The sequence below is a fragment of the Helicoverpa armigera genome, chromosome 20 (assembly GCF_030705265.1).
Source record: "Helicoverpa armigera isolate CAAS_96S chromosome 20, ASM3070526v1, whole genome shotgun sequence".
In the NCBI taxonomy this organism is placed as follows: Eukaryota; Metazoa; Arthropoda; class Insecta; order Lepidoptera; family Noctuidae; genus Helicoverpa; species Helicoverpa armigera.
The window spans coordinates 7,101,942-7,129,245 of record NC_087139.1 but is presented as its reverse complement, the minus strand read 5'-3'; the positions used below and the strand labels follow the sequence as shown (position 1 = coordinate 7,129,245).

The 27,304-nt window shown below is 34.5% G+C and overlaps 1 protein-coding gene and 1 long non-coding RNA gene across 6 annotated transcripts in view; one reads left to right on the top strand and one right to left on the bottom strand.

Moving 5' to 3' along the window:
- Positions 1 to 27,304, bottom strand: part of LOC110373469 (uncharacterized) — a 141,006-nt gene that overhangs the window by 21,325 nt on the left and 92,377 nt on the right. The window lies entirely within an intron of this gene.
- On the top strand, positions 16,093 to 16,979 carry LOC135118264 (uncharacterized). The gene is made up of 2 exons (XR_010277455.1): positions 16,093 to 16,506; positions 16,593 to 16,979. It is a non-coding gene; the product is annotated as an uncharacterized LOC135118264 (long non-coding RNA).

Genomic DNA, 27,304 nt, shown 5'->3' with positions numbered 1-27,304 from the left:
GAACTCTATAACAAAGAGACTGTACACGTAATAAAGATAGATATGCTTTATACATTTTTTATTTTGGGTATAATTAAAGTAGGTGACATAATTGGTGGCGGGCATAATTACTAAGAGCGATCTCTTCCAGAATTAAACGGTTGGCAGATAGGCAAGGTAAGTAGGTATACACTTGTGCCTGCAAAAAAATTGAACATAATCATACCTGCACGTGAAGATGTTTTTATGAAACAAGCCCGATGCAAGAAAATGGATAAGTACTTAAATAAAATATTACAGAAAGAAATAGCTTGTACATTGGATTTTACATATAAATTTTCATCCAGCACAGCTTATCTTTTAGCGCACAAAACCCAGACTAAACTCGTTACTCACACAATGTACTGACAAAACGTTTCTAAAAAACTGTACGTTTTAAACCAACAATTTGCATAGCAACGTCAGAGCCGTAGTGTCGGCGAGTAAGTTATGACATCGTAAATTAGTCGGGTGTCAGCGTGGTCGGGACATACCGTCAGCGTAATCCTCGCGATGCAGGCATTACGGCATCTGTAATTAGACCTGGAGGCATTAGGAGGAAGCCTGATCTATTGCCTGGACTTGAATGTCGAAACAATTGATGAGCTAGCAATGAGTCAGGCTCTAACTGCCGTAGTGTACAAACAGTTGTTTTCGACTGGAAAAGATTAATCGTTCCTAGGCAAGGGCTTATTCGTGATATCTTGAGCTAAAAGCTTTTTATTACAAAGTAGGTTCGGGATGAAAAATCCTATTCTATAACGAATGAAAAACCCACTGGCTTCACGGTCTATTTTTGGAATCTGAAACCTAAGTACTGAAAAACGTGCAAAAAGTTCCCATTGGTAGTACCTCCTTAGTGAAGAGAAAAATATCGATACTCACACACTTGATATTAACACAGCTTTTACAGCAAACTTAAAAATATTTCACACGACAATGTCCTGCACAGAACAATAATAAATTAGTAGATATAGCCGGAAACTTTTCACATGGCGAAAATACTGAATATACGTCGAACAATATGTGCTGTAGTAAATTGTCGCGACCACAATGCAGGCCGGTAGTGGATATCGGAAGTGAGGCTTCACTGCAGCACTGCAGCGTGCTGAGAGCGTTAATGCAGCTCAATTTTAGACCGTATTCATGAAGAGCTTCGGCTATTTTTTTTTTCTATGCAAATCATGCGAACTGTCAAGGGCAATCAGAGTTTTGAAAGGGATTAAATTCAAAACTAGCTTCTGCTAGTGGTGTTAACCATCCTATGGGAACTAAGTTCAACTAAGTTAAACTAACAGAGGTAAAACTGAAAAAAAAAAACAAACAAACGCTTTTCGTTTATAATATTAACAAAAAAACGTTTGTGAATCAAATTCAAAGAAATTTAGGTACCTGCGCACTAGCTCGTACCACGATAAACATTTACGTAATCCAACAGAACATTAGAATATGTTAGAACAAGAGCCAACACACACTAACAAGTACATCCGCCGCACTAATCCAACTTGTAATGAGCGCGGCCATATCGAACACAGGCAAATAAATAGTTCAACTTTCCTCTCCCAGCCCTTGAATAATTCCACATTAATTAATTCCGCGTCCGTTCTTCAGTAACTGTTTGTTTCACAAAAAGCAAAATGTGAATACCTCGACTTACCATTGTGTAATTAAATTTCTTAGAATTCCGCGAAACGTTGATTATAAAGTACTTCGGAATTAGTATTCAAGAGCCCTTTATCATTACAGTGTAATTTTTCCGGTACGAAATAAAAACAACAGGTTCCTGAAGCCTCTGAAAACATATACGCCAATTAGTAAAATGATACTTTTAATAGGTTCCTAGTATTCAATTTCAGGCAAAATATACGTACATTTATTCGGCACATAAAGTTTCATGAAACACAATATACTTATAAAGTGGCGTTATAACGAAGCAATCAACAGATTAAAACCTAGTTTCATGGCTGAGCTTGTGTGTGTGTGTGTGTGTGTGTGTGTGTGTTTATGTTAATATCGTACGTCCGCCGGTCGTTGTGCATAATTACCGGCTAATCACCGGCGGATATTCCGGTAAGTTCACCTTCGCCCTGTCGGCTACTAGGTAACCTATTAAACTTAAATAGGGCAGCTATTGAACGGTGAAATCCTACCTCTGTTATTATAAACGAAAGCTTGTATAGGTATATTATTCCTCTTTCATGCTAAAATACGTAACTGGATGATTTTTTATAAAACTTTGCACTAACATAGCATCAGAATGACTTATAGGCAAGTATGGTATTATGTGGAAGCTTATTTTCCGTTTATTTTAATTATTCTGTTATTTTTCATACTAAATTGAAATTACTCGAGATACAGTTATATATTTCCTTTTAGATACCTAGTTTATTTACTCATTTTAATTCGAAACACTATCTTTAAAAATCTTCAAAGAATAGCCTAGCCAATTATGATATTCGTAATGAATATTAAAGTTAAGAATTATTATTTTCTGAATAAACAAAAATATATCCTGACATTCTAGACATAATATTATTAAATTCTACCATCGCCTGAAATCTTCAGTCACAATACTGCTCTGCCTCGTAAAATGTTCATGTCGCGTCAGAGAAATACAATTTCCAGTGTCACAACCATCTTACTACACATTTGCAACGAAAGAAGCTTAGCGTGTTGCCGCCGAAATAAATAGCAGCACAAAGCAATTGTATGTGCTTAAATAAGAAAAGCCTGTTATGTCGAAATAAATAAGAGGGTAAGTGGAGCGTTTCACGTTACTCGCGTGACGTTATATGACTTATGATTTTAGCACTTAGAGAATTTAACCAACTGGAAACGTCGTTGAAGCGCCTTCCCTCTGGCAAGAACGCTCGTACTCGTATAAACACTTGTGCGTCAAGTGTATGGTTGTGATTGTTATTAATGTCGTATGTGGGTGAAACGATGCTATCGAAATTGCATACCTAAGTGCCTCGGTGCGTGCGTTGACTGGTAGAGTGTGTTCTCATGACGCTTCTGGTAGGTTCAATGTTCTAAGATGAAGCACAATTGTTGGTACCATGCTGCTTATAACGCTCCATTTACTTTGAAATAGAGACCTTTTCCAATAAATTGGAAAATAGTTTTTGCTATTTCCCGCTGCAAAATAATTCATATAAAAGAACCACTTCCACAAGCATTAAAATATGTTTTCATTTATTTCTGACAAAGTATAATTCTCAAGGTCTAAATGCGCCAGTTCCACTGGTTCTGTTTGTTCATTTGGTCTTTTTTATTATGATTTACTGCAAATAGTGTAGTTACGATGCAATTCATTTGAATTGTATTTCCTTTTCCTGCGACGTTTATTATAAGGACTTACTTCTGCCTCGAGTTTTTTCACACGTACTTGTACATAGGAATAAAATAAATTGAGGAATACATTTTCATATCTTTATATGTAAACGGGAAATGTGTCTGATTTATAACTCATTTCCTGGTGGAAACGGACTGGGTTTCCCGTCAGAACGATGCACATGCGTCATTGCGGGGTGACAATCGAACTCCACAATATGATTAGGTCATCCATTATGTCCGGTCTATTATTATTTATTGCCTGTTAGGGTTGCTGCTTATTCATCAGTTAATTGAAAACCCCCGAGAAACTTAAAAGATAATTCTCACTTTTTTATCCTCAAATTTTTTAATGTTCTCACGTAAAAATGGTTGGAAAAATTTGGATGAAACTTGGCACGAAAACAGATAGCACCTCGGAGGCGCTGTCAGATTACTTTTTATCCATGTATTGAAAGCCACTCTCTCGGGAAGTAGGTAAAAGTTTGCGCACCCAAAGCTTGTCTCAAACAAAAACTTAAACCCGATTTTTGATGACAAATCACAAACTAGCGAGAAAGTTAATCCTATGTAACAAAGATGTTCACTAACATGTCCCACGTACACTCAGCTAATTTAAAACTGCATGTAACCAGTACCTGACGTGCAATAGTTTCATATTTCACAGACGCTCGGGTTTTAATCATTCTCCAGTGGAATGGAATGTCCGCCGGGTATTGAGTGAAACATTGACGTTTCGGACAACGACGACGTCGCAGCTGGGAAAGGTATAATGGGAATAATTAAGACTGACATTGAGATGAACGAAAATATTTAACGGCTACGTGAACATAATTCTGTAAGAGATTTTTCACATTGGTGGATTTTCTGTGCGGCTATCCTCAGTTTGTATGGGTGTTGCCATGCATACCTAAACAACTACCGGTACAGGCTTGTATTATTTTATTATAACATTTCACAATCGATAAAAAAATAATATTAGGTATACTTCTTATGCAAACGCGATACATAAGTACTACACCTCAACACAAGCGATGACACTTGAAGTTTTCTTGAATACGTTAGCAAATCCGATAGTGTGAAAGTGTTGTAAGGTAAATATTTCAAAGAAAATACGGAAGCATAAAAAGCTCGTGAAAGCAGTATTTTCTCGCAGCATCCTTCGTCAAAAGTTGACTAAGTGGCTTCCAAGTTAGAGCCACTAATGGCTAAGTTGAAGAAATCATATTTTTTATTGTAAGTGCCTTCACCAGCTGCATCATATACTTCCAGCGTTTTACGTAAAAGTAGCGTAACAATGTTACTATGGATAAAGGAGAAAACTTCTTAATTTTTAAGAGAAAAATGTTACTTTTTTTCAGCTTTCAGCTATTTGATACAGAGACAAATAACGTTCTTGTTCAGTGAGGAGACAAGCGCACTTACTATACACATTTACATCTCAAAAGGTTGTCTTTATATCAAAGGACGTGTGACTGCGTTTAAAAGCTTTTGTATTCTACTTACTTATAAAAATAATATCTTACACTCTTCTAGGATATAAAAGTCTTTGCTGTATTATTTACGTTTTGTTAGGTATTTTTTTTTTTCTGTTTATGTTATCCTCTTATGAAAGCAGTTCTGAAAAATATTCTTACTAATATTATAAACATGACAGTTAATGAAACTTTTCAGTAGTAATATAATGTGTTACACAGGCAGTTTCATCGGGACGCAGTGGAAACCGAGGGTGGAAGCTAGTACACTGTAATGATGTTGTAGTATCAATTGCTTATGAAATTCAAATAAAACATCCTAAATAGAGAGTACTCTACTCAATCAATCTAGTGATAAAAGGGGAGAAGGAACAAACAATTTCACGTATTTTTTCTTAATATTTTCCTGTTTATCTTTTTGTACAAGCGCGGTGAATGTAATTACGATAAAATTTACTAAAGTATCGTTATTTCCAGACCTGAAAGTTGTAGATTAAAAGGGAACTGGTAGGTATTGAGAATTTCCAGGGACTAACTCATCTCCATAAAATATCTAATTAATTCGGTTTATACTCAGACAATCATTGTTGATTTATTCAGTGCATGACATTCTAAACCCTAATCATTAGCAATTCCACGAATGTACCTAATTACAAAACTAGGCTACATGTGTGCGTTTATGGAAACTTTGTGTTAAAACTAGATGCAGGTAAAACTAATAAGCGGTGACCGTAATAGCCAATTTAACTAGTGTAGTTAGAGTATATCTTGCTAGTCTCCGCCAGCAGTTTCACCCGCCTCCCGAACTACTTCGCGCTCCTGGGAAAAAGCCTCTATAGACTTCCTCGCTAAATGGACTATTAACACTGTATGAATTTTCCGTTTCGGTCAAGTAGTGTGTTCAACGAACAAACAAACTCTTCAGCTTTTTAATATTAGTTTATATGCAGTAGTACCTACGTCATACTAAGTTGTAACGTTTACGTAGTAAAGTCTTATTAGAAGGAGGTCGCACTCAAATAAAGTACCTACTTATAGCCTATGTCTTATAGATCACCTCATCTACATACCAGACATTAAAAATTCAGTAGTTTGGCGTGACAGCGACACAGACAGACTCACATACAGACAGAGTTTCTTTCACATTTTTATAATTAAGTAAGTAGCTTAAATTGCACGTCAAGCAATATATCAGCTTCGACATTCAATAGTAGTAAATGCTTGAATCGTTACTTTATTCTAGTTAACAAAGCAGTTGTACAATCAATGTAGCTCTGAATCGTTTGAACGTGAACTCCGACACGAACTGAATCGACAAGCTGCGGCTAACCGATCGCGAATTATGCAAAATTATCCTTCAGGGTTGTCAAACATGAAGATTTATGAAGATTGTTAATCATTGTATGATTTTACAATAATTAGCAATACCTCACCAATTTAGTTTACGGAAAAACTTAAGACGGCAAGCAAATTGCCGGCAATCGGCACGAAATGGTATAAAGATTTCTGGCTCTTCAAATGGTATATTGGGGAGCAATAAACAGTATTCCTGTCTGTCTTAATCGTACTGAAATACAATAAAACTCTTTGTTCTACCTTACTGAAACTACCACATGGTAAGCGGTAGTGCTTGCGGGCACTTAATTAAGCTAAAAAAAAATCGGTAAAAAAACTTTTAAGTCAAACGGTTTTATCTTATGTGCACTGAAAACTAGAAAATAGAAATATAGTTACTTACCTGTCAACCTACGTAGGTGGTCTTGGTCATATTAGACTAAAATAAAAACGTGGGGCCCATTAACTGTTGCTGTAGTACTTTCTTCTAGTGGTATAATAGGTGTGGATTGCATCGACTTACTATAATCTTAACTGGAGATTTTGACAATCAATAATCAGCCGTAGCGGCTTCACCAGCGAACGCCGAGCTCATGATCTACCAAAGTATAAAGATATGCTTTGCCATAGGTAGGATTTCAGAGGGGCCCCACGTTTTTATTTTAGTCTAATATGACCAAGACCACCTACGTAGGTTGACAGGTAAGTAACTATATTTCTATTTTCTAGTTTTCAGTGCACATAAGATAAAACCGTTTGACTTAAAAGTTTTTTTACCGATTTTTTATTTTCTAGTTTTTAGTATTTAATGAAAATGCCTACCGAATATTCCTCATTCTATCTAATTAATTTAGTGCATCATTATTACACGGTCTCTTATCTGATAATTTATTACAATCGAATTTTTTTAAAAGTCATTTTTTTTAACGACGCCAAAAATCATCAAGTGACCCCTCCCTAGGTCAGCAGCGGTAAGGGAGTGCCAGACTCTTACTGACTAAAAATAGTTATGTTTCGTCGTAGGCCTTTTATGTACCAGGGCCACGGTAACTCTTTCGAACAATTCCGCAGCCCAGGCAGGCCTTGGCCCTGTTGGGCCCCGCTAGGGTTGCTGACAGTATTCTACTTGTGTAGCCCTTTCATTTGATACCCATATTGAGGGGGTTGTGGAAAAATATGTAATCAGCCATTTTGTGCCGGCGGCCATATTAGATTTACAATGTTATTGATATTTCTATATTGTATTGTCATCGGAATAAAAGGTGTATACAAAATTTCAGATTAATCGGTTGACAGGAAGAGGGTGAAATTTGAATTACTAAATTTGACCCAAGAATAAAACAAACGGGATGAGCTAAATAAAACCGTTTAAAAATTGTTATCAGCCATTTGGTAGCGGCGGCCATCTTAGATTTCAATTTTGCATAGTAAATTGTATTCTACTTGTTGAGACCTTTCATTTGATACCCATGTTGATGGGATTGATAAAACCTAAGTTATCCGCCATTTTGTAGAGGCCGCCATCTTGGATTTGAATTTTATATAGTACATTGTATTCTACTGGTTGAGCACTTTCATTTGATACCCACATTGACGGGATTGATAAAACCTACGTTATCCGCCATTTTGTACCGGCGGCCATCTTGGATTTGCAATGTTATTGATATTACTATATTGTATTGTCATCGGAAATAAAGGTGTGTACCAAATTTCAGATCATTCTGACAACAGGAAGGCACTGAAATTTCAATTTCTAAATTTGACCCAAGAACAAGAATAAATAAAACAAACGGGGTGAGCTAAATAAAACCGTTTAATAAAAACATACCTACATAACTCAGCAAATACTCTGTAATCTTTTAATTTTCTCCTCCATGAATTCTTTGTATGTTCGCATTGCAATGAGTTTCCCTGTTTTCATAGGAAAATCCTTCCCGTTCCTATCGTGGTCTTATTCGGACATTTTGTATGCTTGTGTAGCCTATTCTTCGTCCCTCGGGACATTTTCGGCGCATGGCAGCCGAGGATTGTACTCTAAATAAAAACATGGGTTTAACGTATTTTATAGTGAATTCTAGCTGAACATAGCTGTGTGTTGAATTCCGAATACACTTACAAACACAAAATAGCGAGCGAAATAAAAACCCGCTTTGCGTTCGAATTAACACTGACCCAGTTAGTGACAACAAAGAATATGGAATACAATTTAAAATAGTTTTTGGCCGTAAACAGCTAAAAGGATTATTTTTAATTCCCGTGATTGTTGCTACTTTCCACGTTGTTTTTTGATGGCATAATATTTTTAATTTATTTTACTGCAACTGCTTTTTTTACCTTGCATTATTTTTCAGATGTAATATTTTTTACGCTTCGTTTAATGCTTGTTTGTTTAGTCTTTGTGGTAGAAACCTGAGTGCAAACGAACACGCATTGTCTTTTGTCGAAATCTGTTTTATCCAAAATATTGCTTTAGCTTAAACCAATACTTAATTCCCAAACACTAAACGGTAAAATGGCTTAAGTTAAATCTTAATCGTAAACCTGAACTACGTAATCATACTTTATTTACAGTTCTAACAATAAAATACTAAGTCTATTCTGAACCGTTTTAGACATCTTCATCTCGCTAACTCGACGTCTCCGATATTACAAGTCACGAGACTGATAAAGCCGTTTATTATCGACATTTCTGAACCAAATGACATTGCAGATGTCCAAGTTTCAGACACTAAATTTATGGAATTGCTCTTCACTCGGATATAACCAATTCTATTGGACCACTCAAGATTTATCGCCCCCATTCCAATTTGGTTGATCAACAAGACCCTGGACTATTAAATACATGACCAGCTTAACTAGTTCTCTGTTCCCTTTAGCTAAACTTCGTAGGAGGGTTCTCGTTAGTATTTTAATGGGATTATTCAATCGTTTCTCGATTTAAATTAGTGGCCATTCGGTTGTTCTTCGAGATAGGATTAGCTGCAAAAAATGACCGCTAATGGTCGTAACCTTTTAATGCTAATAAAAGTTTATGTCATTCTATTAATTTCTATAGCATCCAAATAAAAATAACTTCCAATCTAATACGAAGCCAAAAATAGGTTTTTCGCATAAATAAAATCCGAGTACTGCTGCTGACAACATTCATCAATGGTGCACCACTGAAAAGCCTACCCTCAATAGATGTCATCACGGCATTCAATTGTGCATTTATCCAACTGGTTTACGCAACATTCAATATTGAGCTTTATTCCCAAGACTTAAAGCATAATTCAACTTGCAGTATTGGCACTGGCAATCGCTTCAGAGATCTTATTCATCACAGAGTAGTGACCAGCAGATTACAGTACTTTTGTGTTTAAACGTTTATCGGCAAGACAACATCTAATATCTGTTAATTTAGTATTTTCCTTTCCTCGCGGTTTAGCAAAGAATTGGATAAAATAAATGTTTTTGTTACAAAGAAACTAAAGCTAAGCTTCTGTTCTTTAATGGCATTGAGCAGCACTAAGAATTTTTCTTAATAGTTTGCAATACAAGACATTTAGAGAGAACTTTTATCATCAACAAAGATCCTCCAAATGTGCGCACAATCTAACAAGACAGCGTCTAGACTATATTTCGCTCACGGCTGGTTTTCACGCTGTATTTTTTTTAGTTTAGAAAATCTAAATCCATAGAACCGTAGTTTACTTACCTAAATTCCGACACCGCGTCGGACATAGCCATTTTCTACCTGTGCCGTACCTAGATACAAATATCCGTAGTATTGACCCGTGTAACGTATTCCGGGATCGCTCGCTTCCTACTTTGAATGTGAGTGATGTACTACCCACAGTTGATTCCAAAAACCCGTGTGAAATATTCACGATATTGCAATATGTCTGGAACGTGTTTCGATATAGAATAAAATCAGTACACAACTGTAACCCACTTCTTTTAAATGAATCCTTGTAAGAAATAATCTACATGAGAATTTGAGTTACGAGGTGGTTATGATTACAAGTATGTGCTTAATTTTCCTCAAAAAAGTAATCCTTAGTAATAAAGTAACCTTGTGTGTCCCTCTATCGCGCTTTTAATAGAAAACTACAAAATACATACAAACTGAAAATGGGTAACGGGTATGGGCTAGATTTTACATGTCACGAGAATCAGTTCCTTCCGAACACAGGCAAAGCCGCGGGAAACAGCTAGGGATCTTATATGATTCAATATTGGACCCGTTATTTGAATTGACAGTAATTATTCCCGGAATACCTCATAATATTTCACGTACTCGTCAGTAAGTAACACATGTTTCTATTTATGTATCAGGAACAGGATATCTTATTATCGCGACCTCCTTCTATCTTTTATTTACTGAAATGAAATAAAACCTCAATAAAAAATATCTTGTTCTATTTTCAGATCCAATTTAACTCCTTGACAATCAAATTGGAAATATTTGATCTTGTTTTATCTTCTTTACTGATGTTGCTATATTTAATTTCAGTTTTATATTCAAAAGACACGAAAAAAGTCGACATTATATTGTTTTATAATTGTACCAGTTCAATGAATTAGGTAGGTACGTAAGTTAAAGTAAGTTTAATATTATAATTAAGTACTTATTATGTAAGTTAAACTAACAAGCATAATTATTATAACAGATACGTAACGCATAAAAACTACCATAATAAGTAAATGTACAAATAATTAGTCGGCACGTGTGCCGTAAAGAAATCATGAACCATAAATAAAACTTAAACGGATTTTATCTTCATTAAGACATGTTTCGTAACTTAAATAATTATTATTACAACATAGGTACATCGTATTAAAATGAGTAATTTATACCCACAAGAGCGCTGATCTCATAAGAAATTCAAATAATTCCACAGCTCTTTGTCTTAATCGCAGATAACTCATCTCGCGTAATACATTTAAATGAAAATGAAATATTTCAAGAAAACTTCGCAATTAAAACAAGCAGAAAACCGAAATCGTATTTTGCTCGACCTACAAAAATAATTTCAAGATATAATTTATGTTTCGCTGAAATGAAACTGCAGCCCGCCGTTATCAATGTCTGCAGTGTTTTTAAAACTAGGTCCTTAAAATTCATAAACGACTATTGTCAAAATAATTGTTTAAGCCCTTTTTGTTTCTGGGAGGTAAGAGTCCCGAGGAAACACCCTTCGGACAGAGTTATTTCCGCAGAGTTCCGCATCTTATTAGTTAGGATTCATGTATGTAGCCTACATTTATTTAACACGTTTAAAAGTAAGTCTGAGTATTGAAACCTGGCATTTTAGGCTCAAATTAAACTTTTGCGTGACATATTCTCAAAACTCAGTTAAATTTAAATACATAATATTACGCCTATTCGCACTCAAAGCGAGCACCCTCAACTATAACTGTCTCGTGGCTCGCCGCGAGTTACAACTTATTCAAGAAATTTCTTATGAAAATTGTGACGTGGAGTTTAGCCAAAATGTCGCAGAAATATGAAAGAAATACATTTATTAAGATAACCCACATTCTTGTGGTGAGATAAAATGCGTAGTATATGACTAAATGTAAATTGGGTATAATATAGTAATATAGTAAAATTAAATTATAAATTTAAAAAAACCCCCGACCCAAAAAAAGTATGCAATAATTATGACAAAAGGTTAAAAACGCTAAACCCTATAAAAAGCAAAAAATAACTTTTAACACTACGTAAACTAAATTTTGTCGTGTCGGGAGACCGCTCTAATTCATTACTTCAGATACGTGTTTTTTTTTTAAACGATTGTTGTAATTAGGTAGGTATCATTTGATTTATGTAAGTATTTATGAAGGTAAAAAGCGGTCCCCCGACACGTCAAAATTTAGTTTACGTAGTGTTAAAAGTTATTTTTTGCTTTTTATAGGGTTTAGCGTTTTTAACCTTTTGTCATAATTATTGCATACTTTTTTTGGGTCGGGGGTTTTTTTAAATTTATAATTTAATTTTATTTCATGCTTTTTAAAGGAGCTCCTTAATTTTTCCTTCTTTCATTTAATTTATTTTATCTTAAGATGGGGTCGCTATATGCGATCTCGGCCAAAGGAAGCTGTTTAACAATCCTCATGACAAACTGGCTCTGGGAGAATTGCACAGATTGAGAAACAATAAAGATTAACCTTTGGACATTCTAGATTTTCAGCAAAAATATAAATCGGTTTATCCGTTTCATTCCGGTATTCCAGGGTTTCATCCGCCACATCCCATTTCCAGCATCAGGTTCTCGTCAATCAGAAACATGAAGAGAACTCGTCAAGACAAATTCAACGAGCCCAAACTCGATGGGTTTACTAAAAGGCAGTTCAGGGTTACGTCTCCTACCTTCGTGCCCTAACAGAAGACCAGCTCAGTGGTTCCAAAAGACATTAGTGTTTCAAATTTCAGATCCCACATATACTTGCAAGTAAACTGAGCGTGTAACATTCCTATCACATCTAGCAAACGAGCTGATGACCTTGAAGACCTGAACCGATTTCCACCAAACATAGCTAAGAACACTCCCGACTGACATACCTTTTAAACAAAAAAAACCGCATTACAATCGGATCATCCGTTTGGGAGCTACGATGCCACATACACACACACACACACACACACACACACACAGACACGTCAAACTTATAACACCCCGTCGTTTTTGCGTCGGGGGTTAAAAATGAGAGCGTTACAAAGTTTCATCAAAATTAACAGAAAACAGAATGTCATTTTTTTCTTCATGGAAGAGGAACAACCATCCGTACATATGTATGTACGTACGTATGTACATACAAAAAAAACTTTTTGGACATAAGAAATGCGTACCTACCTAGTACCTACCTACAGTATTTTATTTAAATATTGAAGATATGAATTTTTCCTCCAGAAAAATCAAATCAACAATTTGTGGCTTCGTGTTCAAATTACCAGTCACCTGTTCGTTATATTATTTCATTTACTGTTTCACAAAACGCCGAGAGACGTTTAAATGAATAATGTATATTATTTGGCACCTCCACGTCTCTTCTCGTTATTTTGACTGAAATATTTTTATTCCTTTATTTTCTGCTTCCATTTTATTAAATCAGATTCTTAAATGATGCTAACTTGTAAGTTAAAATGTAACGTCATCTGATATGATTAGGTGTTTTGTGGTTGCTTTATAACTTTTATTCTATCATTAGTATTTTATTTTATTTATTATTTCAAACCTCTTTAGTGATAACTTACAGTTGTATTTATGTGTGAATGTATGGCTCTGTTTTAGGCACTTTCTGGTAGTTTAAATTGCGTGATTGTCGATTTGTGTTTGGAAATTATTGTGGCGTACGCACTAACAGCAGTTATAAAATATAATATGTTTTACTAGCCAAATGGACTGTTTATTAATAAGATAAATACGTTAAATATCTCATTAGTAATATTAAATAATGAGTAGCTATAAACTCTACACAGTAGTACACGAAATATTTAATTGTATGGTAATTATGAAGTTTCACGGAGCACGCCCTCGTCTCACCATGTACACCATTAGCAATGTTGTCAACTTAATTAATCCATTACCGCGTGAGCCTTCTTGTTTGTGGTGGTATATCAGGGGCCTCTAATATTTTTTGGCGTATTTTAGTATTGGAGCCTCTCTTTAGAGCTAAAGTATAGATATTCAAAGAAAACAAAGCCTATACAAAATATATTTATTTTGACATAAATGTGGACAAACGTGTATTTATTAGTGTATCAAGGTTCTAGACACACAGCAGTGTGTCCGCCAAGTTCGAGCAAAAAAAGCGACACACCGGCCGTGGGTTATATTACACGAACCATTTCGGGCCAAATTCAACCCCCCTATAACTCAAAATCTATTTTATTTACGCATATCAAATTTCTAGCATCTGTTGAGACCCCCTCACTTATCTAAAATACAAAATTTCATTAATATACCTATTGTAGGTCTTGAGATATTGACGTCAGAAAATCGCTATTTTTACTATACACTCACTGACTGACTGACTGACTGACTCACTCATCAAAAACCTAGACCACTTCCAATGGTCGTATTGACTTGAAATTTGGCAAGGAGGTAGGTCTTTATGTCAAGGTAAAGGGAAAAATCTGAAAATGGCCAAGTGTGAGTCGGTTTCAAAATAATGAAGGTGTAAATTTATACCTCTAAGGAACTAAAACGAACTTTATCTATATAATATATCTTCTAATGGTTGTACCGATCTGAAATTCGTTACAAAGGTTTGTATCTAGACAAAGTAAAGTCAAAATCTGAAAACGGCCAAGTGTGAGTCACTTTCGAAAATAACAAATGTGTAACTTTGATCCACGAACATAATATATGATAACATGTCATGTCAGTCAGTTGGTAAATCTAGTCCATTTAGTTAATCTAGTTCATTTTTTTGTAAGAAGCATAGTGCATATTCAAAAATCTGAAAGATAGTATACCTAAATGAGACATTTCCTTAACTAACTTAATCATAAGAAAAAAATAAAATAAACAACCTTACAAAAATAAATGAAATCCCACCCAAAACAAAAATGTGAAAGACTGCCAAGTTCGATAATATGGGAATGATTCGCCTATAAAAGAAGTGAGATCTGAATAAGTACCAAGTTCCATACACATACCTCAGTTAAAAATAGTTACTTTTTAATGATGTTACTTGGCAAGTTTTAATAGAAAATTAAATACTTGATTCATTGCGTTTGGTAGGTTTATAACAAGGTGTGTGAAAACTTGCCAAGTAACATCATTAAAAAGTAAGTATTTTTAACTGAGGTATGTGTATGGAACTTGGTACTTATTCAGATCTCACTTCTTTTATAGGCGAATCATTCCCATATTATCGAACTTGGCAGTCTTTCACATTTTTGTTTTGGGTGGGTTATTATAAGTGCAATCCTGTTTTTGTTTCTTTTGTTACTTTGTGTCCAAATAAATAAAGTTTATTCCTTTGTCTTTACAAAAGAAAACTGTATAGACGAATCGCTGAAATCCTTAGGTATTTATGAGAGGAAATTGCTCATGAAAATGATTGAGTAAAAAAGTATTCTGTCTGTTTTATTTAAAAATCTTTATGCAGATTGAGAGTTGAATAATAAATTGACCAAAGCAATTTAGCTTCAGTCGATTTCAACTTTTCATCATAATGTGGACGGCTTTTAGTTTGGTTTTTAAAACTTGTTTCAAAAAATGTTGAACTCTAATGGCGAGATTCCACTGAAATTGTTTCTTCAAAAAATACTTCGCTGCGAGTCCTCTGTTAGTGTTTGCGCATTGTACAATTACACATTTTGCAATTTTGTGGACATTTTGAGAATACATCAGAAAAATAGTTGGTGAGTACCCCACGCCGGTGAAATGTCCCCTTAAGAGGGCTATCACAAATTTTCGCGAATTTAAACGTTTTATACGAGTTTTGATGCTTTGGATATAGTCACAATAAAAAAACAAAAATAAGATTCAGAAAGTTTGATCATTTATCTTGAAAGTGTATTAAATAAATATTTTAATTTGTCCACGTACATCAGTAAAATCTTTGTCTCTGCAAAGGATGTTTCATAAAATGTTGCTTTTGGGTATCTTTTGATGCTTCGGTACTCCGAGGATATAGCAATTTAACCATTTATAAAAATGTTCAAGATACAACTATATCTTGTACTTGGAAGTGCTTAAATCAATTTATTACAATTCATACAGTATTACACCAAAAATAATTCTATAAAACTGAGAGTTACTGACAATTTTCCGTTCGAAACTATATTTTTTATCTATGAAAGTATAATCCAAATTCAAATAAAAAACATTTAATAATTAAGGTGGTATTGTTATAAAGCTTGAAAAAAAAAATTGGTCTATTTAAAAGTAAAACAATATTTTAAAATAATTTTGTTTGCAATGCAAAATCAATATAAATCTTGTGACGCGCGGTGTTCAACTTTAGTCAGCGCCAGGCGCTTACCGAGGAGGGACGTATCGCTCGCTGTTGCGCCGCGTAAACTCGCCGGAGTTCGAAAAATATAGCGCAACCTAGGCATCTAACACGTTTTGATACTAGTGAGTTTTATTTTATTTATTAGTTATAATGATCTGATTGAAATGTAATATACATAAGTATTAGGCCATGATATTCTAATTCGAAAATGTTATAGATTGGGTTCTCTTTTTTTGATGTTGGTTATAAAGAAATATGTACGTAAATGTCATCGTCGTTAGTTTCGCTGTTGCATAATAATGTAATTGGACTTCTTTGATTCTTGCAGGATAATGAAAGCATATTTAATTCAGACTATCAGACTCAATTGAATACCAGTACAAATAATATGGTAAGTATTTTTTGTCACCCGCAAAAGGTATACGTGACATATTTGTTTTAATAAACTATCTACATTCCTAGTTTTCATTGTTGCAGGAAAATGAAGATACAATACATGGAAGACGAATTATAGATTTTAGTTTTTTTATAAATCAATTACTTATAATTGATAAACATGGTGAAAAGTTTGGTTGTCGATTAAATAATTTAAAAATTGTAAACGATTACTTGTTTATTGTAACTCAATCGAGCTATTCTAGGTTATAAAATTCATCGGTACAAATAATATTTCATAAACTATAAAAACAATAAATTATTTCGGAAAAAAGTGGCAAAGTCTCAAGTTTGTTTGTGCCGCGTGGCGGTCCGCAGGTGTGCGTTGCGTATTTCACTAGACGCACACATGCGCAAGTGCTGCCGGCTATCGTCTAATTTACCTACAACTGAGCAATTCGATTTTGTAATAGCGCTCTTAAAATGTAACATTTCTGCAGCCTGCAGTACATTAGTATAAGTTTTTCATATCCTCTTTTGTAACAACTTCCGTCTCCGCCTCCGGAGAGTGCAGACGTTGCATTTTTAGCGGAAAACTTAAATACAGGATGTTGAACTTTTAAACAATAAGTAATGGATTTTATTTTGCTTTCTGTACGCTTGTTGATCCGCAGTGTTTGTTCGTTTGTTTTACGTTGGAAACTTTTGTTTGTAGTATATTTCAAACTTGGATAGCTGTAACTATTTTTATGAATTACCGTTTTACCTACATGTCAGGGCAAAAAGCAAAACAGGAATATATTTTATGTATGTTCATTTCATGAATATTAATGTTCATAATATTTTAAACATCTTACTCAGCATGCATAAATCGTGACGCCTAAAATGTGTCAGTACATTGGGTATGTTAATTTTGTCCAAATCTATTATTCAAATATAATCTAGACACACGGCAGTGTGTCCGCCAAGTTCGAGCAAAAAAAGCGACACACCGGCCGTGGGTTATATTACACGAACCATTTCGGACCAAATTCGACCCCCCTGTAACTCAAAATCTATTTTATTTACGCATATCAAATTTCTAGTATCTGTTGAGACCCCCTCACTTATCTAAAATACAAAATTTCATTAATATACCTATTGTAGGTCTTGAGATATTGACGTCAGAAAATCGCTATTTTTACTATACAGTCACTGACTGATTCACTTATTCACTGATTCACTGATTCACTGACTCACTCATCAAAAACCTAGACCACTTCCAATGGTCGTATTGACTTGAAAGGAGATGGCCAAAAAAACACCCAGAGTCGACAGGAACTTTATATGTATGATTGGATTCAGTATAATTTGTGGATTTTAAAAAGTATTTCAAATCATCTAAAACCATGGGGTTCTCTTTTTATAACGTTTTTTCGATCAAGATTTTAGTTCACAAAAAAGTTTACTTTTACTGTTTGATGTTCGTTAGAAGTTGAATGCAGACTCGTGATTGGACCGTTTTGCATTGCTAAGTCATTTGTTATATTTGACAATGTCACATGGCGCGATTTTCAAAGACAATTTCCCCAAAAACATTTCATAGCCAGTTGTGAAGGTTGCATGTAACTGCGAAACCTCTCCAAGTAGGTAAGGTCGGTGCTTAATCGTATCTGGAGTGGTTAAATACAAGACCTTTTAATCACTAGGCCAACTCTGAAACTATGGGGTTATTTTATTACTAGTGGCTTGTATAATGTTAGTTTACTTTGCTTTTTTATGTCCCTTGACGTTAATAATCTTTAAAATCAACATATATTCAACATAACCTATTTTTGCGATAATATGAAATAGCTCCTATACCCCATGGATTTCAGTCTGGATTTTTTGGCAGCATCAAAGGTCTATCATAAAGAACCTATTGGTAACCATTTCATTGCTGTCGATTCTGGGTTTTTTTTCTATGAAAATTTGGCCATCTCCTTTGGCATGGAGGTAGGTCTTTATGTCAAGGTAAAGGGAAAAATCTGAAAATGGCCAAGTGTGAGTCGGTTTCAAAATAATGAAGGTGTTTTATACCCGGTGTAAATTTATACCCCTAAGGAACTAAAACGAACTAAATTTATCTATATTTATATAATATATCTTCGAATGGTACAAAGATTTGTATTTAGTCAAAGTAAAGTAAAAATGTGCAAAACGGCCAAGTGTGAATCACTTTCGAAAATAACGAATGTGTAACTTTGATCCACGAACATAATATATGATAACATGTCATGTCAGTCAGGTGGTAAATCTAGTCCATTTAGTTAATCTAGTTCATTTCTTTGTAAGAAACATACTGCATATTAAAAAATCTAAAAATGATTACTTGGCAAGTTTTAATAGAAAATTAAATACTTGATTCATTGCGTTTAGTAGGTTTATAACAAGGTGTATGAAAACTTGCCAAGTAACATCATTAAAAAGTAACTATTTTTAACTGAGGTATGTGTATGGAACTTGGTACTTATTCAGATCTCACTTCTTTTATAGGCGAAGCATTCCCATATTATCGAACTTGGCAGTCTTTCACATTTTTGTTTTGGGTGGGTTATGTAGACAAACCTTTGTTTTCTATGTTTACACAGAGTGTAGATTTTTTGTGTTATTTAATACCTACGGCTAATTTACTATTTAATGATGCTCTTAAAAGCAAACCGCACGGCTGGTAATTTTCAATTAACTAATTCATATCAAAGATCGGTAAACAAAATTTAAACTAATGTTTGTTTTGCAAACATAATATTTAGCTATTAGCTATCATTATTACATTACATTTGAAATAAACATAATACTGATTAATAGTGGCAGCCTTTGTGTTTACAAAAGTTATATTTTTTAACATAAACGCTTGCCTCGTTTATTAAACACTCTTTATATTTATTTAATATTTAAGTAAAAAATATATAAATATATAAGCCTCTATATTTTCATTTATTAAAAAATTTGATGTACGATAAAATGAAAATGCATTGTAAACCTATTTGAAAAGTTACACAACTGGCTGGTCTTAGCTTAGTAGGTATAGTTCCGTATAGCGCGAGCTGAGATAAATTATATTGTCTGTAACTTACACGCTACAACATACTCCGTAAGACTTCATTAGAACAAGTTTAAGGATTCCGCTTGTCTTACTTCGTTTAAAATAGAAAGTTTTATCCTAAAACTTTAGGTTTAACGCCGTTTTGTTTTAAAAAGTAAAACATACCAGTAGCAAACTTTTATTAGGACGATAGTTTTATCAGTGATCATAAATCAGTATGGTGATGAATGATAAGTCGACAACGTCAACAATTAGGTACCTGTCCGGCCTGTATCAGACTATCGCCTAAAAAGATTGATTGGAGTCACGATTACAAACAAAATAAGCTCTCAACCAACCACCGAGCCAAATATCGGCCGAAATTTTAGTCTTTGAAGCCGCTAGGATCCAGATGTTACACCCTTAAGCCTCGCAAACTAAAAAAAACCGCTTTATAATATCTACTGATAATTGATAAACATAAAAAAACATCGTGTTGTCCCATCTCGAGCAGTTCGCAGTAGATAATTCTGTTCGTCGGTTCAAACATAAATTGTTTGTAGGAAAACATAAATGACGTATTTAGCAAGTCATATTTACGTATTTTTAAAAACTGTCAAACAATTTTGAACTTTATGTTTATTGATGGCCGTTTGAAAATAAAAGTTTAGAAAGTACCATCAAACATGTTTATGTGCGCAACAAAAGTATTTTTTCATCTTGTTTTATACAATTTTTGCGTAATCTATGAAAACACCGTTAATTTTGATTTCGTTATTTATGATGAAACAAATTGTGAATACTTCACAATACCCTTTATGATGTATTGTTTTAACCTCGTTTCAGACGATTTTTTATACTAAATACAATTGTATATTGTGTGCGTTCAAGGAATACAAACATGCAGAGACTACAAAGTGCAATATAATGATTGAAAATCTAGATAAAATTCATTCGGGAAAGCGGTGCGAAATTTCTTGTTAAAAATTGCTTACAAATGGAATTAGTTTCACCCGATAAAACGTTTTGTAGCAACGAGCTTTTAAAAGGTTTTAAAAAGAAGGGGTTCGTGTAATTTCTATATGAAGAGTTTACTCAATGCACCACAATGTTGTTTCCATTCAAAATTATCTTTTGAAACACTGTGTTGCAGACATATATTTTGGTCATAAAAACAGCTCTTTGTAAAGAAAGAAAATATCAAATTATTATTTTATGAAGATCAATTATTGAAACAAAAGAAAAACAAACACGTATGTAACCAGAACTTCGATAAATAGCGTAAATGAAGCAAATAAAAAGTATTTTTTGTTAAAACAAACTTGTTTCATAATATATGCTTTGAGAGTTGAGTTTTATCCGGATTTTCAAACGGCTAGTGCTTTGGGAACTATCAAAAGACTTAGCTCTCGACCGGGCGACGGAAGAGGAAAATGTTTGTAAGCTTTTCACGAAGTAGTCTAGCATTAAATGGATAAAATCTTTTTTCCTGTTCTATAAATACTACTTTGAACGTAAAGCATATAAGTTTCCTAACAAAACAAAACTACTGGTGATAAAAAAATCTGCTACGACATTGTAGCTGCTACGAAAGCGTAGCACTCGTAGCGTCGTAGTCTCATTACGCGACGTAGTGTACCGACGTATTATTACATAATGTGATGTTAACGTAAACACTACATGAGCCCATTAAGTCGTCAGGCGTACCCGTCGGCTCTTTACTTAATGTTTCAAATGCTCAGCCTTTAATTATGTAGATAGTCCTGTTTGTACTCTCTAGAGGACACCTCTGTTATGTTGTTTGAAGTACATATTTAATTAGGGTTTACTTAATCTATCATCTTACAACAGCGTTACTGCTGACTTAGATATGATATGCGAAACTTAATTATAAAGTGATTTATAAGCTTAGTCAAGCACATGGACTAGATCGCATAGTTATTTACAGCTAGCGGAGTATGAAAAATCATGTTATAAAACCCATTTCGTGGTGAGCGCAGTCACTTTGATCTCGCGCCGCCTCGAGCGATGCACTGCCTCGGACTACATCACTAACTACTCCCGGTGTTTGACATACGAGAGTTCATAAATCCTTGTATCATTTAAACGACTTGGCAAAAAAAAAACATACCTAAGCGAAATATTTTCAGGAGCTGTTATGAACTGAAATTAGTGCCAAATGGTTAATCATTTCTACAAAAATACCTAAACATCTCTGCTTCATTGGTTATTAAAAAGTTCAGATCTAAGGTTAGCTAGAATCTTGCCTTTGACTACATTGTTTTCTAAGCATTCCTTAATCCTCTGTGTTAAACATTAACAAAGTCTTTACTTTTCAAATGAACTGACGAAGCCAGAGTACCTTTAAAATATTGTTTTATTAAGCTCCGACGAAACTCAAGGTTGTCTACATTTAAAACCAACTTACCTTTCTTTACCTACACTTTACCTCAGTTGATTTTCTTATGAATAGTTATTTTGTTTCTTTTCTTTCTTTCTTCAACCAGTAAAAAAGTAATATTCTTTAGTGAAGTTCAGACAAACTTCAGAATTTCAGAGAATTTCATGTGATGTACAGACAACGAAGCAGAATTTTAATTGTTATGATAATTCTGCAACAACAACTTTCAATTCAAAGTGTTTGTGCCGTGAAAATACTTCATTAACAAAGTTGTTTTCTGTTCTGTTTCTGAATAGTGAATTATTTATGATTAGAGAACAAAGAGGTATTATGGACCTTGGCAAATTTTGACAATCTTCTCTCTTATTCGTGTAGTAGAAATATAATAATCTTGAAAAATAGAGGCTGAACATAATCAAGCAAGTCATCATCCAAAAATTGTATTGTAATAAATATACTTGTGTCAAAATTAAGATATTCACATATACAACATAAGCGTTTTATGTTTTACTGCAAAACTTTCCATTATACCCATTGAATATAAATAGGTAGTTTTCTCCGTTAATTGCACTTGAACACCGCATAATACCGCTCTAGCTTATTTAACATCGTAAATCATTATTGGCTTACATTATAAGAACATGTAAGCCGTTTATTACTTCTTATCGACTTTTTCTCGAAGCAACAAAAGGATTCCCGCAATGCGGCATAGTTGCTTATTAATTATTCTGCTAGAACACAATTAATCACAATATTATCTATTACTACAATAAATGTATCGAAGATAAACATATAGCTACATAGTGTAATGGGGCAAATAAATAGTTCCTTCTTCTATGTGTAAGGGACAATAATGAAATATGACGATTATAGTGTTTAGATGCGAGTTTCTTCAACTTATTAGGTTTGTAAAATATCTAAATTGATGTTGTATTAATTGGCAATTTGAAGATAACGTACCTATTTTCAGTACTTGAGATTTATTGAAATCTTTATAGGTACTATCGTACAACATATCAGGGTAATAAACAGACATCAAAGTATTCATGAAATAACATTGGTTTTGACTTTTATGAACGAATTTGTCCGGGAATATTGCAAGGAAATGTATCATAAAAATGTAGATTGACAGTTTTCATACAAGCTCCACACGAAAAGGTTTTCTCGGTATGCGGCGATATTTCCGGAGATATAAGGCGCGCTTTCGTCTCTCGGCGGCACCGACAGATTTATACAGAGGTAGAAAGTCGCTGCCATAATGAAATTTCTTAGTATTATACTATTGAAAGTTTCATTAAAATGTTCTGACTTTGGGGATGACGTTCTTCACTTTGCATGAAATTAGTAAATGTGCGCGATTAAATATTTTTCCTGAAAACCAGTAACAAAACATTTTTCCTGTCGCGACTCTTTCAAATTCATTCCAAACACCTATCCAAAAAAATTATCAGATTATCTGTCCCATTTTCAACCCAAAAGCAAACATTTTGAAATTCGAAACACTCCAATCGTTAAATCCCCAAACTTGTGAATAAAACAATCGCAGTGTCCATTCCGCGTGACACTTCCGACGCGAAGTTTATCCAGCGTTCAGGCAGCTGAGATGCAGCATGCATTATTCACTGGCACTAGGACCCATCTGTAGCCGCTTATACTCATCTGAACCCTCTTAAGCCTCGTGTACAAAGTAGGAACGCGTACATTTCTTATTCGTCCTCCTCGAACGCTATTTACTTGCGCAGTCGGTCCGACTTCACAATCGAATCGGATTTACATGTTTTGTCTCTTGTCTTTTCTAAGGCAGGGTGAATACCAACACTTGGACATAAAGCTATGGATTTGTACACTAAACTTGAATTGAGTTGTTTGCACCTAAAATTGAATTTGAAGATAACAATTTACGTTGTGACATATGAACGTCACTTTAAAAAGGGACGTGACCAGCAAGCCAATAACCATTGCAATAAGTTTTGCCACCAATTTCCTGGAGCGAGACGCCGGCGAAACTGTTTGGATATTTTACAAAAACTACAAAATTATATAGGTGGAATTCGAGTTAAAGTTTCTGGTTCGATCCTCGATATAAGGCAGTATATTTGGCGTGCTGCCAACTGGCGACACACATTTAACTTGCATACCGCCGCTGGCTTCTCTTCGCGCTCATATAAATAACGATGGCAGTTACTGTTATATTCTTACAATACAGCCCGCAGTGTTTAAATTATGTTTTAAGTGGTTTTTACGTTGAATAACTAAAGCGAACAATGATAATGACTGCTTTAATACGGCATTTTCGGCACAGTTTTAAATGGAAACTCTTATAGCGAAGCGTAAGATTATGACTCTTCCTTAGCGGGTCCAATAGAAGAGATTCCATAAAAAATAGGCAGACGTTGTGGTCGACTTCCAGTCCTTCCAGGGTGCAGCTGAGTATCAAATGTAAAAAAAGATATTCTGCTAGTCCTATTCTTTGTCCAGGTTGGTCGCATTGTCTACCTGCTGTACTAGCAGGATATTAAAAAAGTTCACGACACTGCGCCGTTAGTCAAAGAATCAATAGCAAGTCGGGACAATTTCCCAGTCGCACTTCCTATTTTACTTTTGTTGCATCAGGTCAAAGAAAATGTTCATAATGTTGCATCCTTTACTCTACCGACCGTGCCGTCTTTAGATCGGTATCATTCAACATAAAATTCTGTTACAGTGGTTTTATTTTAGGAAAGCGGGTGAGCCATACCTGCTTGTGTGTAAATGTCACATGCACGTGGTTACTACCGAGTGCTGCTTATTAACCAATGTATTAATTAGGACTTAAGGACTATTTGAAGCCCGTCTTGGTTTCAGCACGAGTCGGTATTCGCAAATTAATACATTGAACATTTGCCAAGATACCTGATCTCATAATTAACAGATGGCGAGTAAATGGAGATTCCCTTTCCGAGCTTCCCCGGAATTAATCTAATAAGATTCGGGTCACCTTTAATGTAATTAAATACCTTCAAAGCACTTGACTGTAATTATCTATTTGTAATGTAATTATGAAAGGCAACGTCAGTGTTGCCCGCTCTCGCCTGTTGTGGAAGTTCATCAATTTGTGAAATATCTACTAATTATGTTATATTTGGGCAGAATTTTCAGGAACATTTGACTTTCACAGGGCATATTTCTAATGATAGTAGAACCTTACTTAGTTAAATTAATCTTTTAAATAATTATTATCGTTCATTTCAGTCATTGAAAGCCAGATATAAAACTACAAATTAAACGTACAAAAACGAAAATATTATAGGCACAAACAATCATCACAATTAATAAAACTAGCAATATATTAAAATCCCATCTAATTCTTTCTAACAAAACCGCTTATTGGAAAGCCATTCGATTATCTTGAACAATAGAGAGTGATGAATATTTCCTGATATATTCACAACGCGAGCGTTAGTTCAGCGCTGACGTGAAATATGGCACCATTTGCCGCACCGTACTTAGTTTTATTATGCATTATACTTATACAAATAGCTTGTTATACTAAGTTAATAACATCATGAATGGTCAGTAACAAATTAGAGTAGTTGTAGTTACTTGTCGGCGTGACGTGGTGTGCACTCAGCGCTGGCACTGAGCTTATCTGTAATGGCTGCTGAGAGGATTGTCTGTGTAGGTAATCTTGTGTCCCATCTCGTAACGCCGAGTTGTAGTTACGATCATTATGTATCTACACCTACAAATGGTTTTACACGTTGCTAGTGTACTGTCTTAAGTTTACATCAACTATCTCATTGTGCAAATTCAGTGTGAAATATTTAACACATTTAAACTAAGTAAATGCACAAACTAAAGCACAAGATAGAGGCAATTGGAATTTAAATGGCCACTTACTGCTTAACGCTTAAAAGATATAGTTTTTTCGTTCAAAAACATTACGTTAACTGTGATACTAAAACCTAAAACTTTTAGGGTTCCAATGCTTCATGAATACTAATTTTTAGGAACGTGTTTGGTAACTACAGGTCTATGTATAATTTTATTATAAAGCTAAAGAGTTTTCTGTTTGTTTGTATTAACTCGCTTATCTTAGGTACCTATTATTGAATTCAAATATTGTTTCAGTGTTCGATAGCCCGTTCATTGAGTAGTTATTTTCTCACGGGACGCGGGTGAAATCGCTGGCGGAAGCAAATAGTGTATAAAAAATATAATCCAATATTAAAAAGGAGAAGCAAATAACACAAAAATAGGTTAAGGTATATCGGATTACTGAAGTAATTATCCTTTTTATAAGGACAAACGTTTATTCCTACATTCTATTTCGAGAAAGTACGAAGAAATCCTTGTTATTTTTATTGAAGCCTATTTCTGTACGTGAGAAAAGTGAACGACACTTAGAGGTAACAACCAATACGGATTTCTATATTATTTAAGTGGCAACTACTTTCTGAGGAAACTTGAGCAAATAAGCGAGGAAACGCTGAACAACTAAACTCCCTAGACACAGGTTATCTCGAAATAGCACGTTCAAAATTCACACTATGTGGAAGTTTTCATGAAACTGTTTATAAGAAGCCATTTTCTTTCAACCAAGATTACAGTTTGAGTGTCTGCATTATAAAATCGGATTCTGTTAAGCTGAGGTGTTTGTTCTGTATACTTTTATTATATTTAAAAAACAATAAAGATTTCGCGCCATAGGTACCTAGATTATGTATATACATAAACCTTCCTCCTGAAGCACCTGAAAGTCGGTGCTGTAGTTTTATCATTCATCGTGAAGAGGCAGATAGAACTGGTTTTGTAGTGTAATAGTCATAAAATCGTCAATAAAATTTCAAATTCTCCTAACCACCTCCAAAAATACCATCATGACAAATACTTCCTTACAACTTTATCCCCGGTCCATTAAAGTCCTAACACTGCTACATTTTATCGAAGTAAACAATAATAAGAACATAAACAACAAAAGGAAAATAAAACAAAGCTGTAAATAAGTGAGTCGATAAATCCGATAGCAATGTGCTCTGTCAGCGTTTCCCGTGAACAAACGTAACGTTTGAACATTTATTTGAGTATATACCTTTACCTCGGGTTATGTAGGCGTGAGTTTAGCACCGTCACTGTACCCTACTTAAAGAATATTCAGTGCATCACGCGATTCTAACCCGTAAGACATACGCCAGGAAGAAACGAGCAAACATTTTTTTTACTGATGATCTATACAGATATTATGAAGCTAAAGAGTTTCTTTAGCTGAACGTTAATATCAGAAAATCCTAATATTATTTAAGTCTTTCAGTGTTAGGTAGGCCATTTACTGTTATTGATTAGTTTTTATCCAGCTGACAATATAGATCCCGCAGGACGAAACCACCTGCG